Consider the following 11,449-nt stretch of genomic DNA (forward strand, 5'->3'; position numbering starts at 1 on the left):
TATTTGCTGAGGTCCCTCAGCTCTCCACATGGCCACTCCAGCAAGTTAGTTCAAGTGTGCTCAGATGGTGGTCTCAGGGTGCCAAGCACAGCAAAGGGGATAAGCCTCAATGTACAATTGCTTTTTAAACCTCAGCTTGCATCATGTTTGCTGCTGCTCCACCAGCCAAAGAAAGCCCCATGACCAAGTCAAGAATCAGTATGGGAAAGGACTACCCAAGCACATGGATACAAGGAAGGGAATTATGGTGGCTGTCTTGGGTTGAATGTCCCCCCCAAACTTAGTCCCCCTGTGACAGTGTAAAGAGGGTGGGAAGTCCTATTATGGTAACTGAAAGGTGGGGCCTTGAAGAGGTGATTAGATTGTAGGACTGTGCAGTAGTGAGTGGATTAAAAATAGTGGTCATGGGCATGGTTTGGAGGGCTTTAAAAGGAGAGTGAATGAGGAGGTTAGTGTCTCTTTCACTCTCTCTGCTCTGCCATTTTTGCAATGTGGTACCCTGCCCTCACTGTGGTCACCACCAAGGCCTTCACCAAATGTGTTCCTTGGACTTTGGACTTCCCAGACTTAGAAACTGTAAGCAATAAATTTTATTTTCTTTATAAAATACTCTGTTCTGTGTGTTTTATTATAAGCACCAGAAACGGACTAATATGGTGGCCATTTTGCAAACAATGCACCCTTACACCCTGATTTCATAGATGTTAAAGTCTGAAAAACTATACACCTGAGAGTACACAGAATGTAGTAATAGTGCTTATCTCAAAGGGCTGCTCTATGAGGTAATGTCTGTAAAGCACTTTGTATAGTGTGTATAGTGCTTGGCCCCTACTGAATACTCTTTAAATAATCTTACTATTATTTTTGCTTATCTTTGGAAAGCCTTTGTATTTAGTTTTCTTTCTACCTGAAACTTGGTAAATTTTTATTTATCCTCCAAAACCTACCTCAGACATCACTTTCCCCAGGGCATGCACACATACAGCTCATTGCTCCCAGAGCTGTGCTGCTCTGTACTTTAGACACATTGCCTCGTTATAGAAATTGTTGTTGTCGTTTTAGTGCTTCTAGGCCTGTGGGCCTGGCTTTGAGCTCTTCGACAGAAGATATTCTCCATCTAGACACTTTCCACCCCCAAGCTGATGCAGTGCATGGCACTTGATACATGTTTATTTAATTGAACTGACAAGTCACCTCTAATAGAACATCTTCTCATTCCCTTGGGTATAATCTTTCTTTTCTCTGGAGGTGCTCCCACAATTCTTTATCATGTTTCTAGTGTAGGACTTGTCACACTGAATTGTAATCACTTGTTTATGTAACATGTACACATATAGAATGTGCCCTATTAAACTTTATGTTATGCAGAGCTCCCTTGCACCATGCCTAGTGGTAGCAATGAAAACTCTATAAATAGAGAACTCAGTCTCTGTCTTACACCCAGGAAGGCCTGTGGCCTAGAAGTCCAGAGTAAAATTATATTTAGTATTTAATTCATCGATAGTTCTTATTTCACTCCTAGAGTCTGAGCTTCACTGGTTCTCCTCTCCTTTTTGGATCACAACACAGCTATCTCACCAAGTGCTTGAGAAATAATTTCAAGCGTAGTCCTTGTCCCTGTGGACTCTCTGACACCCACCACCACCCAAACACACATACACACACACGCGCGCGCGCATGCATGCGCACTTACACACCACTGTGGAAGTTCCTCTAAGTGAGTCAATGTATCTGTAAACACCATGAGGAGTGGTTGGATCTTGGGCCACGTCATTTGTCAACCTATGCCGCTCAGGGCAGGACACCAGTAACAACTAGGGTTTGTATATCAACTCAGAGGGTTGTTGAAACTGGGAGAGCAAAGCAACGTGCACCCTTCCTCCACTTCAGCTCTCACTTTCTCCTCCTCCATTGCACCAGGCAAATGCCAGCCCAGCACCTACGGGTGGCCATTAGCCCAAATCTTAGCCTTTTGCAGGCCAAGGGCCACCTTGAGAATCTGATGAAAGACACAGATCCTTGTCTCATAAACATTTTCCATATGTTTTCTATGTGTTTCCTAATGTTCCTCATTATGAGTCCCTGCTAGAAGCGTACTAGACTTGTAGGTATGAAGATCTAAGTTCAAGGCCTAATTGTACCTCTTATTAGTTATGTGACTAATGTCTCTGAGCCTCGATTTCTACATCCGAAAATGAGGCATGAGGGTACTTCAAAACATTTGTGGAAAAATAGATAATACGAATCTTTCTATGAACTTTTTGAAGACTCCTCATATAATAATAGCCAGCACGGCAGGGGCCTTCCATATAATAGATCCTTCATTCTAACTTCCCTTACCCAGCTTCCCAGATATGTCGCAACCATTTGCAAGTGCCTGGCATTAACAGTTTGGCACATATAGTCAGTAATGGGTTGGAGTTTCATTCTAAATTCAGGTCTTCATGTGTTCACTTAAAAACATTTTCTGAGCATTTACTATGTGCTAGCCACAGTGGTAGGTGCTGGATTGTGCAGGTGTGTGTGTGTGTGTATAGACACCTCGCCATAAAAGGTGTACAGAATTGAATACAATACTGGACCTCAGAGAGCTCACAGTATGATGTTCTAGTGCCTGTCTATCCCTACCATGCAGTCTCTCCTAAAATTTTTAGCACAAAATATTTTACCTAATTATTTCACTAAAAAGACAAAGTCTGACAAAGGTTTGGTACCCACCCATCTTGTGAAAATACATGCTCTTCCTTGACTCTGTTAAATTCAAAGCCAGGAGTCTCCATCAGGGATATTCTTGTGTAGTCAAAATTGAGTGAGATCTCTTCAGCCTGAATACATTGAATACATGGCTTTTGAAATTAGTTCGATATGGTAAATATCAATGTTCTCACTGACTGAATAAAATTGATTATAATGCTTCACTTTGCATAGCTAAAGGTTAGTAAAATGTGTTTTGGGTTGACTGATTTTATACCATGGCTAAAAATCTGTATTTTTTTATACTTGTTAAACTGTTCTTTGGCATAATTCTCAATTTGAAATGTTGGCAGTTCATGGTATTCTTTTCTGGTCACTTAGACTCACTATTGAAAACATTTGGATGCCTCTGCTGTTGTGGTCTCTTCTTCAAGTGCATCCACCTGCCAGAATGTACTAAGCTCCCACTTTGCCAAGAACTGGGCTTTTTGGTAATAATCTGGAAAGGTCACTAAAGACTTAAATAATTGTGATTTTCTGAAATTTCTGTCTCCTGGGCGTTGTTCCTACTGAAATACCATGTGCCATAAAGTTTTCATAATTTGCATGTTAAATGAAAAAATAAGAGCACAGTGGTCTAGTCTAAACTTTAGGCCAATTGGTCTGTTTCAACTTGTCTCCTTTGTAAGTATACTCAACTTTACCATCAACTCACGTTTACTAAGCACCTACAATTTTGCAGTGTTGGGGCAGGAGCTGTTGTGAGTATAAGACAGTTGGCTTCTTAATTATATGCAACCAAAATCAACTATGACTATTCTGAGTAGGTATAGAATTTACTGGAAGGAAATTGGAGACTTTCCAAGAATGAAAGATCTGACCCTCTACATGGGCCAGGAAACAGGAAGAACCACAGCCATCTTTTAACAAGAGTAGTCCAGTCACCACACTGCCATCCCAGCTGCATAACTGCCACCATGTTGGATACTGCTGAACACCACAGCCGCTGCCATAAGTAAATTCCAACCCTCCCTTTATCTCTGTTACATTCACTCAAGAATCAAAATTCTAGGCAAGAGCTTCTAGTTGCCAGCCTTGGGTCTTGTGCCTCTGCCTTGGATGCCAGGGATAGAGAGAAAAAGAGGATCTCTGTGCTTTGTCATCTACAATTGCAGACAGGGTAATGTGACCACCCAAGTAGAAAGGGGGTTGAATATTGGATAGTGAAAAATGACAAATGTCCACCACATTCTGCATTCAATGATAAGGCAAGTACTAGAATCAGAATTAGTTAAGAAGAGAGGAATTAATTATTTCGTGGGGAAATGGCATGGGGAGCAATGGTAGGCCTCACCGTGGAGTAGACCCTCAAAGTCCTGAAGGAGAAATGGATAAGAATTGCCGAGCAAATAATAATAAGTTCAGGCATAAACGATAGCATGTATAGAGAGGTCTGAATATATGAGGGTACTTCAAAAAGTTCATGGAAAAATGGGATTAAAAGATAGTAGGGGTTTTTCCATGAGCTTTCTGAAGACTCCTCCTGTGAAGCAGTATGGAGGGTGGAGTTGGAGAAATAGAGGAAGAAGACAAGGCAGAGCTGGAGGCTCTTCCCAGCCAGCTTTGCCGCCAGCGGACTGGCTGGTGGAGAGGCACTGCACAGCTTTAAACAGAGGGAGGTCACATCTACATTTTAGAAAGTTCACTTTTGTCCCTCTATGGGGAGTGGATGACAGGAGCTGGTGTGAGGTGGGGTAAGCCTGGAGTAGGCCTGTAGAGACCAAGTTTCTAATTCTGGCTCTTTCACCAATCAGCTGTGTGATTTGGCCTCCAACTTGATCTTTTTTTTTTTTTTTTTTTTTAATTTTTATTGAATCATAATTGTTTATACGTATTTTGGAGGTTCAACGTTGACTATGATGATCAAATCAATATCACTTGCATATATATTGCTACAAATCATACTTATTCTTTATGCCCCTTGTCCCTCTCCCCATCTCCCTCTCCATCTGCCCTCCCCCCCAATTACCCTAGATTTCTTCTTTCCTTCTGAAAGAATAATGGTTACTTTATTGATTTGTTGCCTAGATGATCTGTCCAATGCTGAGAGGTGTGTTCAGGTCCCCCAATATTATCATAGAGCAGATGCTTCTTCTGTCACTCTGGTATGGGCTTTGTGAAGAGAAACATCCTCTTCTTTTCTTTGGTCTCTGCTGGTGACTCTCCCTGTGTCAATGCACTCCAGTGGCTGGCAGACCATTTGTGTAGTGGTTGTGGCATCTAGCTGCTTTCATGGCAGCTGTGGTTATTTTGGTGGCTGTCGTGGGCCACTCTCATGGAGGTGATGTTTTTGGCATGCTCCTTGGTGCTGGTGGTGTGCCTGGTTGTGGGGGGGGGGTCCAAACCCTGGCTCTGTACCTCAGGTCCCGGGGTGGGCCCCAAGGTGCTGGCAGTGTGCCTGGGCCAGAACTAATTTTTGTCCTTTGCTTACTTCTAAAATGGGGGAACTTCCTGTGGGGACTGGTACTTGAGCTGTGTGGTTGAGCTAAATTGCTGCTTTGCTGCTGATTCCCTAGGGAAGGCTTTTTGTGCAGCTCAGGTTTTTATGACTTTATAGATATTTCCATCTCTCCAGAGACCCGGTGAGCCTGGGTTGTATAGAAACTCTGATCTGGGCATGTGTCTTTTCATCAAACTGCACCACATGCAATTCTATATTCCTGACTAGTCTCCTCTGAGTGGTCCTTCACTGACTGGGGTGCCAGTTAGCTGTCCTTGCTGTGCCCCAGTGTTCCTCTGGTGGGCCCGTCTCTCCCACTGCCCATGCTACAAACACTTCCCATGGGACGGGCCATGTGCCAGTCCCTTGCGATGACTCACCAGCCTCTGAGTGGCTCCTTGCTCTTATCTGGGTCCATGGGAACCCTATTAGTGGTCTTGATGGCCTAGGAGCCACCAAGGCCCTCTTCTCCCCTGCTGCCTCCAAGCAATTTCATCCAAATGGCACAGCTGCAGCTTTTACCAGCTCCTGCTCAGTGCGCTCAGCAGCTCCAGCCTGCATGCGGCCAGGGCTCAAAATGGTCCAAGTGGTTTTTTTCTTTCTCTCATTGTGGCTTCTCTCACCTTCATGCACTCTGTAGGTCTCTCCTCCTCTTCCCCTGAGGTCTAGCAGCCCCAGCTTGGCTGTCATTGCTTTTTTATAGTTATAAATTTGTTGATTTTGGGGAGAGAGTGAAGCTGGGACTGTCTATTCCGCCATCTTGACTGGAAACGATCTCCACCTTGATCTTTACCTGTCTAGGCCTCAGCATTCTCATCTTTTAAATTGCTTTGGTTGAGTAAGACAATTGTAATGTGGTCCATTCCACCTGTAAGGTTCTAAGAGTTCATTACTCTAAAGGCATGACTAAAGGATATGACTATAAAAGGCCTTCAATTCCAAGATAAGGTATTTGAACTGCTTATTTAGTTATTCAACAAATATTTACCAAGTGTTATTTACATGCCAAACACTGTTCTAGGATTCAGGGAAATAGCAGCAAACAAGAAAAGCCCTACCACTATGTGAAGTCTTTAGAATAAGAGCTTATATTTCATCATGGGGTGGGGAGTTGGTGTCAGCCAACAATAAAGAAACAACTATCTAATAATATAAGGTGGTGATATGTGCTATACAGAAAAATAGGGCAGGTTAGGGGGATTGAGAGTGACAGGAGAGAGGTGCTCTTTACAGTGGCTGGCAGGGAAAAAAGTGAAAGAAATTTTGAGCAGAGATTTAAATGAAGGGAGGGAATCAAGTTTCATGGAGACAGGTGAAAATTCTTGGAAAGAATTTTCCAAGCAGAGATAAAATAAATGACAAGTGCAAATGTCTCCAGGGGGTATGTTTAAGCAAGAGCAGGAAGGTCTGTGAGAGTGGAGCACAATGGAAGGCCTTTCAGATAAAGCGAAGAGCAAACAAAAGCTCTGAGACATGTTTAAGAAAAGACAAGAGTATCAATATGATGTCATGGAGTGAGCCAGAAAAAGAGTGATAGCAGATGACTTCAGAGAAGTGGCCAGGGGCCAACCTTTCTCCATGGCTCATTCATCATTCCATTCTTTCAGCGTGATAGACACTGTGTTAGACTCTGGGAACATAACCATGGACTGGCCACACCTTCAAGGAGCTTAAAACCCTTCCAGTGGACTCAGAAGTAGAGCAGTCATATGAGGGTACTTCAAACAGTTTGTGGAAAAATAGAATTGAAAGATAACATGACTCTTTCCATGAATTTTTTGAGGTTCCCTCCTATTTTCAGCCATTTATCTTAGTTTCCATCACTCCGTATCTTGACAACTTTAGTCAAACTCTCCTGGTTCATTAAGCTTCTGCTCAAGATGTTTGCTTTGCCTGAATTTGCTGTTTTTAGCATCTCACATGTCTGAATCTATCTTCCTTAACCTTTCAGGGACAGCTCAAACATTAGTTCCTTGAGGAAATTTTTAATACCCCAGGCTGGAAGAAATCTCTGCTGCTCTATGTTGTTCATCCATCCATTTGCCCCTCCATCCATCTATCCATCCTTCCATCCATCCCCCTCATTCATTGATCTTTTCCCTTCTAATAGGTAATAGGCCTAATACTGGGCATTGTCGATACAGCAGTGGCCAAAACACAATCCTGCTTCTGAGTAGATCAGAATGCAATGGTGAAGTTAGACCAGGAGATCAACCATTCAAATATAGTGAAATATCCATCATTTTTAAATAAGGAACTAGCTATCTATGCCATATTAGGCATAATGAGTAATAACCAAAGGTGAAATATCATCCTTCTGACTCACAAGTAAAGTTTGTAGATAATTTTTCCGTGTAGAGAATAGATATTAAATATCTGCTTCTAAATGATTTAATGTAAAGTTCAAATAATAGAAATTCAATTTGGTGTGATAGCAATAATAAAGTAATATTCTGAGTTCTTCCTCTATGACTTTCACTGACATAATAGAGTAGATCCCCCAAATAGTAAATTTCTATCTAGATCAATCAATTAATCAAGCAATATTGCAGAACAATCTCTCAACTAGACGCTGTGGGAGAACCCTCCTCAATATGTTTACATTTATATATAATTGTGGGGATAAGATTCTCACAAATTAAAATGGAACTATAGTGTAAAAAAATAAGGTGGTGGAGGATAGGAATCAAATGAATGGTGTGTAGATGGTAAATGATATGAATTCAGAGAAGTATTGAGGAGGGACGCTTTGAATTGGTCATTTCATGATGAGCAAAATCCAGAGGATAAAAGTAAATGGAGGAGGAACTCCACATGGGGGAAATAATGGCAGCAAAGGCTTGTTTGAGAGCTGACAAAGTATTAAAAATCATACGGAAGAATATGGAGTTCATCCAAACTTACAGAGTTTGTGCTAGACTATTTATCATTTTCCCCAGCACCTGGCATATGGCTTCACATAAATATGTGTTAGACAAATGGATTTTAAAAAAATGAATGAATAAGCCTTAGGGAACTACTGTGGATTCTTATTTAGGAGAATGACTTAAAGAAAACGGTGCCTCTGAAAGATGAACCTGGCAGCAATCAGCGTGGTGAGTAGGACTAGATAGGGAAGAGAGAGAAGAGAGGCCCATGTCCTGGGAAACTTGTGGTCACATGGAAGAACAGTGATGTGGATCTGGTCCAGATGGTGCCCACATGTCTAAGAAACATTTGAAGGAATACATAGAAGTTGGTGAGGGATTTGTGTGACCAAGTAGAAGGAGGAGTCAAGGATGATACCAAGGAACAGGGGAATGGTAGTGGATTTGTGGGGCCCTTTTGAGCTGTAAGAGAGGTGGATGTTTAGGGAGGACTGTCTTAGGAGAAGGTGAAATTTAGGGGCAGGGGGAGAAGTGCATGAAGATGTAGAGGCTCAAGTCTAATCACAGATACGAGCATCAAAGCTGCTCTCTGGTCCTGAAAGGGAGCAGCCATTGGTCCCATGTGAAAGGTTCAGGCTCAGCCTGGCCCCCCTTCCTGTAAGCTAATTTTCCCTGCAATTCTGTAACAATACAAGCTCATTAAATAACCTAATTAGCAACACGTGTCTGTGATTTTGTTATGTAAGTGTTTGATTTATCCCTCCTTCTTCTGTGATCCTGCAGATGAAGACTGTTTTTCATGTTTTGTATGTTCTAAGTGGGGCTTAAGGTTCTTCTTTGCTTGCTTCTCAGCTGGAGAGCGCACTTGGTGAGGTCCCAAAAAGGCAGCAGGAAAAGCACTGGGGTGGAAAGCGATGCTTGCTGTGGCTGTCATACCTGCCCCCTGGGGAAGGCTGTATGGTTAATAAATGGTATGATCAAAGCCTAGGCCTGCCTGGCTCTGGACCCCACACCTGTGAGAACTTTGTGAAAAGGGCAGATTTCTGTCTGGACTAGCCTCAGTGAGGCCTGGCCTGAAGGCGGGTGCGTATTTAGATGACCACCCCAGCTGTTTCTTTTCTTTTCTTTTTTTTTTTTTAAAAGATGACTGGTAAGGGGATCTTAACCCTTGACTTGGTGTCGTCAGCACCACGCTCTCCCAAGTGAGCTAACCGGCCATCCCTATATAGGGATCCGAACCCATGGCCTTGGTGTTATCAGCACCATACTCTCCCAAGTGAGCCACGGGCCGGCCCTACACCCCAGCTGTTTCCATCCCACAGTTTTGTGCTCTCTTGAAGCATATTTGTTAAATACAGACAAAAATCATCTCCCAGGAACGTTCATCAGGCATCCACTCTTTGTCTATGTCAGAGGTACACTAATGGCTCACAGCATTTCTGATGGTGGTGGCAGCAACACTTGGAGCAGGGCAGGTGAGAGACGAAGGTGGCTCATGATGAGTGAGAAGCAGCTATCTCTGGAATACACTTTGCAATAGAACCAATAGGATTGTTTCTTGATTGGATGGGGTTGGATGGTGCTGATAACGAAGGAAAAAGAGTAGGAAAATAGAGGACTCAAGAGTTACTTCCAGGTGTTTGCCCTAAAAAACTGGGTGGATCATGGTATGTTTACTAAGATGAGAAAGACTTGGGCAGGAACCGGTTTGTGGGGAAAAATAAAGAATTCTGCTTTGGAGATGTTCACTTTGGGATGCCTATTACCCATCTAAGTGGAGTTTGCAAGAATGCAGTTAGATATAGACTCAGGGAAGTTCAGGGATGGGAATTCAAATTTGGGATATAGATTTTTGCAAATGTCCTACCAACTTCTCAGATGTTAGGTTAAGATAAAAAGGGTGTAGAACTTCTTCTTAAGAGAAATGAATAACTGATATCCATTTGTTCATTCATATTTTCATTCGTTTCTCGATATTTATTGACAGCTTTTCGGTGCCAGCTACTGTACTGAATTCTAAGGACTGGAGAAGCAAGAACAGACATGGTCATTGAACTCACTGAGTTCAGCATCTGGAGCAGCACTGTGCAAAGGAATGTGAGCCTCATATGCCAGCTGAAGTTTTCTAGTAGCCGCATTAAAAAGGGAAAAAGAAGCAGGTGAAGTTAATTTTAATAACATTTTACTTAACCCAATATATCCAAAAATAGTATTGCTTCCACAGGAAATCAGTATAAAAATTATTAGTGAGATGTTTTATGTTCTTTTTTTGGTACTGTCTTCAAAATCCATTGTGGATCTTACACATACAACACATCTCAATTCAGGCTAGCTTCATTTCAAGGGCTCAGTAGTCACATGTGGCCATTGGATAGCACAGATCTAGACAATGTTGTGCAACTTTGCTCCTTGACGTCTAAACCCCTCCCTTCTGCCCACTGGTAATCTCTGGACATTGGGGGGACTGTGTGGAGCTCCAGCATGCTATAAAATGGTGAAGTGGAAACTCAGAGGATCACAGCCCTAAGCACAACCACCAGTTCACACTGCCTGAAGGGCCAGCAATGGAAGCCTGATGATGCAGATCAGTATCCAACTGTCCCTAGCCACACCTAGATTAATCAGTGACACACCAGAGGATAATTGCTGCATGTTTTAAAACTGGGAGCATTGCTACTGAGGTAAATATGTTTGATAGCAAGGTAAAAAAAACAATTAGTTTTCAGTAAAATCTGTCTCAATCCGGAAGTGTCCCTAGACAACCCCTTCTGTCATGTTTCCCCAGAACTGGGTGTTGACTCCATTAGACAGTATTTCTTCTCTGAATTCCATCACCTAGGCAAAGTAGGTAGGCTTGTTCAATGACTCAGGGGAGCAGAGTGTGTGGGATTATGTTTTTGCCATTGGTTCCTTCTTCAAATGACAGATAGAGACAGAGACTAATGCCTTCTCTGACATCTTCCTATCAGGAGGAATCAACATGGATGTTTCCTTCTTTAACCAGTACGCATAATAGCTGGTTGCCTTTTCCCTATAACTAAGTTTAAAGGTCAATAAAAACAAGCCTGGAGGATGTTGGCTTTTGGAAACCTGAGAAGGTGCAGAAGATCAAACAGGAATGACCTGTCTTCACAGCAAGATGGTGCTTCATTGGGAGGAACACTGTTTAGAAACAGCCACTTTCTCCTGGCCATTTCAAGAAGGCTTCTCCTACAAACATGCCCATAGCCGTGTCAGTGTCTCTGCCTAACTTTCCTCCCAGAGATTGCTCTATGCCTAAGGACGGATTCAGGCCAGCGTTGACATGTGTGTTGAAGTCTGCCCGACCTTTCTTCTATCTTTTGCCTTCTTGATTCATCTGCTTCTTCACTAGAGAGTCTGAACACTA

This window comes from Cynocephalus volans, chromosome 13 (assembly GCF_027409185.1).
Source record: "Cynocephalus volans isolate mCynVol1 chromosome 13, mCynVol1.pri, whole genome shotgun sequence".
In the NCBI taxonomy this organism is placed as follows: Eukaryota; Metazoa; Chordata; class Mammalia; order Dermoptera; family Cynocephalidae; genus Cynocephalus; species Cynocephalus volans.